The sequence below is a fragment of the Sorex fumeus genome, unplaced genomic scaffold (genome assembly GCF_029834395.1).
Source record: "Sorex fumeus unplaced genomic scaffold, SorFum_2.1 ptg000129l, whole genome shotgun sequence".
In the NCBI taxonomy this organism is placed as follows: Eukaryota; Metazoa; Chordata; class Mammalia; order Eulipotyphla; family Soricidae; genus Sorex; species Sorex fumeus.
The window spans coordinates 1,042,024-1,051,891 of NW_026606186.1; positions in this window are offsets into that span (position 1 = coordinate 1,042,024).

Below are 9,868 nucleotides of genomic sequence, written 5' to 3' on the forward strand. Positions count from 1 at the left end.
CCCCAGAGTGCAGTATTCACTCATTTTCTTCTTAGTATGCTTTCTTTACAAAATCTTTGGTGTATTCCTGACCTGCTAAAGTGACTAAGAAGAAGGTAGGTATCAAGTGAGTAGAAATGATCTGGAAAGGTTTTGAAGTGAAAAATGTTTCATAAATCCATTATTAGACAACAAAAATGGAGGTATATTAAAATAATAAATTCTAGAACATGTTAAACTATTTTATATTCATAAGTTTAGAACCAAGTAGAAGTGTCATTATTTGAAACTGGAAGAATGTACATGTATTTTCTGTGCTAGAAATAAACTTAAATAGCAGGAAAGGTTGATGTGGGGCTGAAGAGAAAGCTCAATGGGTGAAGGGTATGCTTTGTTTTTGGTAGGTGAAAGCGTTTGGTAGGTGGCCAGGGTTCTATTCCTTATACCATGTGGTCCATGAGCACCACCAGGTGTGGGTCCAAAAATAAAAAACCCCAAAGAATACCCCTAAGTGGCTGATGTGCTCTGTTAAAGAACACTGAGTTGATAGACTCAATCAGATCAATCAGAATTTTGTCTGTAGTTTTATTTGTTTTGTTTTTTTTTGTTTGTTTTTTACTGTTCATCTGATGGGTATAGCAAATGTATTTTTTAGTTAAAAGAGCAACATTTTAATTTTTAACACTTAGATTCATGATTTTTGTGCTATTAAACTTCCAAGCCTTTTCTGGGGGGGTGGGGTCTCAAGTGGTGTCCAAGAGGTCCAGGGTTCCCCTTCTGGTGATTTGCAGCTTGGTGGGCCAATGGTTCACTGTGAGAACCTAAGATTTGGTGCTGCTTCTAACTCTGCAGTGTCAGGGATTACCTGGGTCACCCTGGCTGTATTTGGGGGCTTCTAGGACTGAATCTATAATGCTCAGGGGACCATGTGGTGCTAGAGATAGAACCAAGGCTGACTGCATGTGGGGCCTGTGCCTTAACCCCTGTTCTATCTCTAAAGTACCCAAAGACATTTTAAAAAGTTATAAATTGTTTATAGTATATTATTTTAATATTCTTATGACCCGGGTTCAATCCTCCACCTCTCTTGGAGAGCCCGGCAAGCTAGCAAGAGTATCTCGCCCGCACAGCAAAGCCTGGCAAGCTACCCATGTACAAGTCTCACAATGGAGACGTTACTGGGTCCATTCGAGCAAATCAATGAACAACGGGAGGACAATGTTACAGACAGTGCTATGCTTTCTTTCCACTTAAATTGACACATTAAATACATAAATCCAAAAAAATTGCAGTTAGGAAAAAATAGAGAGTTTATGCCAAAATTCATGCTTGATAAATGTTTTTATTTCATAATCTTCTTAAAGTCTAAGTGAACAGTAACCAGTGGTCAAATTTAGATCCATTTCTTGAAATATTAGTACAGTGAAACAATACTTCAAAGTAATATTTGAAGACTCCCTATATGTTCTATATTATGATTAATGACACTCTTTTGTCTAAAAAGTTTTCCGTGTTCCTGTAAAGTGTTAATTATTGCACTTTAAAATGCCTATTTTCTACAGTTGTTTATTTCATCCATTTTCTAATTTGCTGGAATAATATTTCTTAAGTGTTGTTTTAGATCATGTATGGCATTAACCTTATTTTTAAATATGCCTTTCATAAGTTCTGATGAAGTCTCCATAGCATAAAACTGCCATGACATAATAGCCTTGTGCAATGATAAACTTGCAGTCTGCAGTATACTACAATTAGTACAATATCTTAGTAAAAAATAATCTGCTCACAACCTCCAATCACCCACTGAGTATGCATCCCCCTGTGTGCACATTCTTGATGCTTTGTCAGCTTCTACATCTTGTTCTCAAGTGAGGTGGAAGAACTGCTGAGCTCAGAGCTGTCAGTGCCCTGGTTCTGACATGTCTTGTGTGTTATTCCTCTGCCCCTATAACATTCTACCCACAGAGCATAACAGCTATGTTGATATGTTTCTAAAACTAGAAAGAAAAAACACTCCTATTTAAATTCTCCAAAGTTACGCAGTTCTATGGGTGGCTTAATAAAGTCCAATCTCACATTCCAAATCTTGCAAGCAAGCGCTCACAAACACGCCATTGCAACTCCTTTATCTCACATGATTTTGTCTCTTTTTTGGGGGGGGTCACACCTGGCAATGCACAGGAGTTACTCCTGGCTCTACACTCAGGAGTTACCTCTGGCAGTGCTCAGGGTACCATATGGGATGCTGAATATCGAACCCGGGTCGATTGCATGCAAGGCAACCGCTGTGCCATTACTCCAGCCCCATGACTTTGTCTCTTTGGGGGTCTGGAATCCTCAGCAAATCTACCTAATTTCTGGGGAGAGGAAAGGGTGAGAGTAGGATTGCTGCTTCATGTGGTTCTTCAGCAAGTAGTTTTAACAAAGTAAGTTGTTAGAGTACTGATTAATTTTTTGTCAGAAATCCTTCTTTGCCTCTTCATATTTCCTACTCAAAAACTATATAGTCCTAAGGTCACTTCATCAGTTTCTAATGTACACTTACTTGATGCAAATTACTAAGGTGGGAAAAAATTTTGATATTGTCATTTGTTAATGAGACATAAGTATATATCTGCTTTTTAAGCACCACAAAATTAGTAACTTTAAGCTACTAAAATGTGTATCAATAAAATAGCTGCCACACGCTTAAAGCAAAAGCAAATTAGAAAAATAGGAGAAAGTATGATGAACAGGAAAGGGGGAAATGAGAAGAAAATGTAGAGAAAGAGTGGAAGGAGGAAAGTAGAAAAAAATGGAAAGCAGTATAAAAGTGTAAGTGTAGCCTATGTGCAAGTATCCCTAACAGATTAAATAAGAATCACTGACAGAGTGCCCTATCCACAGAAGAACATGTGACACAGTTTTCATACCTGTGTGTAGATGTGGTCACACTTGTTCAGTTTAGAATAAATCCAGAGATTTTTCTCAAGTTGTTCACTATAATTTATTGCATTCAATATTCCAACACCAATCCTACCATCATTACACCTTCCCATCACCATTATTTTGAATTTTCCCAACCACCAACCAAGCCTGCCCCAATAGCAGGCTCTAAGTAATTTGTTTTGTGTTTCTTGTTATGAAGCTTTAGCTAAAAATGATCAAAAAAGGGTTTCTTAAAATAAGTTGTGTGAAAATTGTTGTATCTCACCCTTGTATAAAAGATTACTAACATGTTGTTACAGGTTGAGCCTTTTGTGCCGATTTTTTTTGAGGTCTGTTGTCTTTTACTTTACACCCCATCTAATGTGCTATTCCTGATACATCAGTGGTATAGAGTATGAAATGTCGCTCCAGGAATTCTAAAATGTCAAATAGGGTAATACAGCTGGAGTTAAATTTTTAATTGGATGGTGACTTTGGGGTCCAGAGGCATCTCTGTTACTTGTTGATCTCTTCAGATATTTGTGAGTCTTTAGATTATGGCCAGTTAATGAGCTTATATAGCACAAGAGGCAGTTCATGGGCATGATTGTCAGGCTCCCAGAAGAATAGGGGCATGGAGGGGAGGTTGCCCATCCCTGACTCCATGAGAGCCTAGAGATTTTGGTAACAAAATACGCATACCTGAGTTTTTCAACAGATGTATTCTTGGATGAGGCTTGTCAAAGCCTGTGGAGTCCTGCTGTGAGCATGGTGGCAATTGGGTTCTGGAGGTTTTCGTCTGCTGGGGCTCTGTTTGGGCAGGTAGAGGGCTCACCCAAACCTCTCCAGGGTGCCCAGATGAGACTCAGCCTGATGCAGGATCTGTTAAATCCAGATATTTATTTCTCCAGTGAAAACTAAACCATTATACAGTCTTTCATTGTAAAACTACAATTGATAACAAGACAAAATTGGGTCATACCTACTGATCTTTCCTGAACAGGGAAGAAAAACTTCCTGACTAACTCAGTTCAGACACCATTATAGGTGGCGTCTTAGCATTAGTGACCTGAAAGAGAATTAGAACTCCAGTGGTTGGGAGGTGGGGACATTTACACAGGAGAAACTAGAAGATAGGCATCTAGTGCACTGATTTCTGGTATACTTAAAGATTGTTCATATGTTGGGAATTTAATAACAATGGGAATCAACTTTCTCACAGGGATAGGAAGAATTAAAACTTGAAGGAGTCCCATTGAATTAAATCAAACTTTATTATATTGTTATAAACACATAATATTTTATAGGTAGATGAGATGTATTGATAAATAGGAATATAGAAACAATAGTCGTGGTATCCAGTCTCTAAAGTGGCTCTCCAATGTTCACATTTCCAGGTGTTTATACTTTCTAAAGAATACCTATGTCATACTGCATAAGAAATAGCTTGACCTCTGTTTGCCAGATGATGTTGTGAACACGACAGAGTGAGACTTTAAGGTTATGATGCATAACAGATATTCTTGAACCCTCACTCTGAAAGAAACTAGTTTCCCTATTACAGTGATACTCAAGTAAGCCTCATGAAAATTGAGGCCTTCCTGCCAATAACTAGTCCCAACTTTCTATACATGTTACTGAGTCATCTTGAGAGTAACTCAGCTTCTTCTAAAGTGAACCACAGATCTGGTTGACAAGCACGTTGATTGAAAGCAACCCCGTGAGATGACAGAGCTAAGACCCAGAAACAAATCATTTTCAATACTGTAATAGATTTTGAAATCCTAGATATGCATTGCTATGAGCAGTGGTTAACTAGTATATTTATGAATATTGATGACAGATAAGTAATAGACAACATATATAGAGAGAGCACATATATGGGATAAATGGGATATTATATATATATATATATGGGATAAATCAAACCCCATCAAAGACATAAAGCTAGGGACATAAATATGTTATATTTATATGTGTCACTGTCCTCCCGTTGTTCATCGATTTGCTCGAGTGGGCACCAGTAACGTCTCACAAATTGTGAGACTTGTTGTTACCATGTTTGGCATATCAAATATGTCATGGGTAGCTTGCCAGGCTTTGCCGTGCGGGTGAGATACTCTCAGTAGCTTGCCAGGCTCTCCAAGAGGGGCAGAAGAATCGAACCCGGGTTGCTCGTGTCGGCTGCATGCAAGGTAAACAACCTGCCTGCCGTGCTATTGCTCCAGTCCATATTTATATATGTTATATAAATTTAAGATTTATTAAAAATTTATATAAAAATTTAAATATGTTATATTTATATGATATAAATATTTATATCCCTAGCTTTATACATATACATATATATACACATATGCACACATATATCCTAGCTCTCTCTCTCTCTATATATATATAAAGAGAGAGAGAGAGAGATCCCTAGTTTTGAGTATAAAGGTAAAGGTAAAGGCCCTCCCGTTGATCGTCGATTTGCTCGAGCGGGCCCAGTAACGTCTCCATTGGAGACTTTGTTGTTACTGTGTCTGGCATATCGAATACTCTCGGTAGCTTGCCGGGCTCTCCGAGAGGGGCGGAGGAATCGAACTTGGGTCGGCCATGTTGGCCGCGTGTAAGGCGAACGCCCTACCCGCTGTGCTATCACTCCAGCTTTGAGTATAAGCTCCCCAATCTTGATTTCTAAACACAATTCTCCACCAAAATAAACCACTGTTCACTACAGAAATGGCTAATTATATGTTGGTATAGGGAGAGGAAAATTTAAAATGAACCTAAATGTCTCAGACAGTACAACAAGGAAATGGCCAAATAATTGTTGATATCATCTCAAAAGGAAACCCACCAGAAATCTGGGCATCAAAATGGATATGGTATATAAAAGATTGTAACTCATATAATAGGACAGGAATCTAAATTCATATGGATATACACAAATAATTTTTAAAATTGAATCAGCAGCGATAAGTTCCATATAGTGGAATGTCAGCTATATTCAGAATAAGAATGGAGGAGGAATGGTGAAATTTAAAAATAACCAGTGGTAACCACCATAGTAATAACTAATTTAGCCAATTTCAATACATGCTAAAATTAGTGAGTGTAAATTTGGCTTTGAGTGGAATATTTGCATAATCTAAACTCTCCAACATTCCAATTAATTTCAAAGAAGAAAAGAACGATTTTACTTTAATGGAGCAATCTGGCGAACACCACTTAAATTATTCAAATTAACATCTCCAGTAAGGGGACAAATTAAAAGCATGTACCACTTAATTGGATGCAATAAGAATACAAAATCATTACTATGGTATTCCAGTCCTAGATGAAGCATAACTTGAATCTAATCATAAGAAAATATTCAATAAATTTAACGTTGAGCCTTTTTTAATTAATTTGAAAAAAGTTTTAAAGTCATTAAAGTTAAAAAAATACTGAGGAGCTGTTCATGATTAAAAGAGAAATGCAGTAAAATGACTGATAAGTGTAACAAGATATTTAAAATTAAATTACACGGGGTCTAAAAGATCGTCAAGTGCCTTGCATGCATTGCCTGGGGTTCCATTCCTCTCACCACTCAAGATCCGCAAAGAACTTCCAGGAGTGATCCTTGAACACAGAGCCAAAAGTAAACCCTGAGCACAACCAGACATAGTGCAAAAAAAAAACAAAAAAGAAATTAAATGTATGTTTACTCTAAGGGACATAATTGGAACTAAAGGCAAAACTTAAATATCTGTGCTTCAGGTGGTGGCATTTTACCAATGTTAATTTTACCTCAATGTTGTTATGGTAATTATATAGAAAATTGTATAAAATTATACTTATATGTAGAAAATATTTTCTAAGGGGTTTATAGCATCTCTCCAACATTTGTTCACAAACTTCCGAATTTTTAATCTATTCAAACTAATTTTGTTACTCTTGAGTAGCTGCTTTTCAAAGTACACAGATGATAGGAAAATTATAGTCTTTATTTGGCAGAGAGCATACGGGCAGTCCAGAGACACAATAATAAATAGAAATACACAGAAAGGGTATGTATAATTGACATCATACATGGTGAAGTGCCGACAACAGCAGCAGCAATAAAAGAGAAAATCAGAACATAGAGAGTAGATTCAAACATACACACTCACTGAGTTACTTAGTGTCCCAAGAGGAAACAGATGGTAGGGTAAAATAGATTAATTTCATAAGGGTTTATTTACAGACATTTGCAATGATGTAGATTATGGTAACCATATATCCAAGGGCAAGTAATAGCATCATAATCAAATTATTAAGAAGGGAGGGAACAGCACAGGAACTGAGAGAAAGGGTCATGTGGGTTCCCTTGTGGAAATCAGCAACTGCTGGAGACTTTGCGGGAGGAAGCCTTGCAGAAAGGGAATCAGAACTTCTCTCCTTTGCCTCCTTCCAATCTACTGCCCAACTTCCCAAAGGGCAAAACACGTAGTGAGAACCCAAAGGGCATAGGAGCTGCAACTGTTGTCTACATAGCTCAGTGTGCTTAGGGAGAAAGGATATGGAATAGAAAAGTTGAGGGGAGAGATCTGGCCTACTTACCACAAATATATTAAGAGTAATAATATTAATATACATTAAGAGTAATAATATTAAACGCAATAAAATTATCAATAGATCTCTATATTTAAAATCTTGAAAACTTTTAAGAGACTGAGTTTTGGGGGGGTTGTGTGTGTGTGTGTGTGTGTGTGTGTGTGTGTGTGTGTGTTTTGGAACCACATCTGACTAAGAACAGTATTTAGCCCTACTTCTGTGCTTAGAGGTTACTGTTGGTGTTTGGAGAACATCAACAGATGGTAGGGATAAAATCAGGGTAGGCTGAGAGCAAAACAAGAGCTTTATCCTTGTACTATCTCTTCATCCCTGAATCAGAAAACTTTTTGAAATTGAAAATCGGAGCATTTCACTACAGATAGGTGGTTCTTCAAATAACCAAAGGACACAAAAATCTTCAGAGAATTCAAAATTATGCAAAGAAGTACTGTTGAGAGGAAAAGCTGGAAAAAAATTGGAAGAAAATTTTAGCCACATCTTTAGCTACCACTGCCTCTAAGTATTGAAAGTAAATATCAAAAATTATTTATAAACACAATTTTGCTTAAATCATCTGTTTGGCTTTCTTAACATTGCACAGATTCAATCTTTTTTATAAGTTTTTTTTGCTCTATATAAGCTTCAAAAGCTAAAACTTCTTCAGGTATGTAAATCTAAACTTAACAAATATCATATTTAAAATGCACTTCAAAACTTTTTCTGGAAATTAAACAACTCGATGCTGAACAATGAGTGGGTCAGGAACGAAGTCAAGGATGAAATCAAAAGATACCTGGAAACAAATGAGAATGAAGACACAAACTACCAGAACTTATGGGATGCAGCGAAAGCTGTATTAAGGGGAAAATTTATAGCTCTGCAAGCCTATCTTAAGTCGATAGAAACGATGCACATAAACAATTTGACCTCACAGCTCAAGACCTTAGAAAAGGATCAACAGAAAGAGCCTAAATCAGGCAGAAGGAAAGAGATCATAAAACTTAGAGCAGAAATCAACGACATGGAAAACAAAGAAACAATCCGAAAGATCAATGAAACCAAGAGCTGGTTCTTCGAGAAAATAAATAAGATAGATAAACCACTAGCAACACTCACAAAGAAACAGAGAGAGAGAACCCTAATAAATCGAATCAGAAATAAGAATGGGGATATCACAACAGAAACTAAAGAAATTCAAGAGATCATCAGAGACTACTTTGAAAGTCTCTATGCCACGAAACACGAGAACCTAGAAGAAATGGATAAATTCCTGGATCTCTACCATCTCCCAAAGCTGAATCAAGAAGATATAGAGTACCTGAATAGACCCATTCACATCAAGGAAATTGAAACTGTAATCAAAAGTCTTCCCAAAAACAAAAGCCCAGGCCCAGACGGATTTACTAGCGAATTTTTCCAAACATTTAAAGAGGACCTATTGCCAATTCTTCTCAAGCTTTTCCAGGAAATTGAAAAAACAGAAACTCTCCCAAACAGCTTCTATGAAGCCCATATCTCTCTAATACCAAAAGGAAACAAAGACACCACAAGAAAAGAAAACTACAGGCCAATATCCCTGATGAACACGGATGCGAAGATTCTCAACAAAATACTAGCCAATAGAATACAACAACTCATCAAAAAGATCATACATCATGACCAAGTAGGATTCATCCCAGGGATGCAAGGATGGTTCAACATTCGGAAATCAATCAACATAATCCATCATATCAATAAAAGAAAAGATAAAAATCATATGATCATATCAATAGACGCAGAGAAAGCTTTTGACAAGATCCAGCACCCATTCATGATGAAAACCCTTGCCAAAATGGGGATAGAGGGGACTTTCCTCAATATAGTTAAAGCCATCTACCACAAACCTACAGCAAACATCATCCTCAATGGGGAAAAACTGAGACCCTTCCCCCTAAGGTCAGGGACGAGACAAGGATGCCCACTCTCTCCACTACTGTTCAATATAGTACTGGAAGTACTTGCAATAGCGATTAGGCAAGAAAAAGATATTAAGGGCATCCAGATAGGGAAAGAAGAAATTAAGCTCTCACTATTCGCAGATGACATGATACTATACTTAGAGAACCCTAAAACCTCTACCAAGAAACTCCTAGAAACAATAGGCTTGTATAGTAAAGTGGCAGGCTATAAAATCAATACCCAAAAATCCATGGCATTCCTATACGCAAATAGTGAAAGAGAAGCAAGTGACATCAAGAAAACAATCCCATTCACCATTGTGCCCCAGAAAATCAAGTATCTAGGAATCAGCTTAACTAAGGAAGTAAAGGACCTGTACAAGGAAAACTACAAAACGCTACTTCAGGAAATAAAAGAGGACACGAGGAAATGGAAAAATATCCCCTGTTCATGGATGGGGAGAATCAACATCATCAAAATGGCA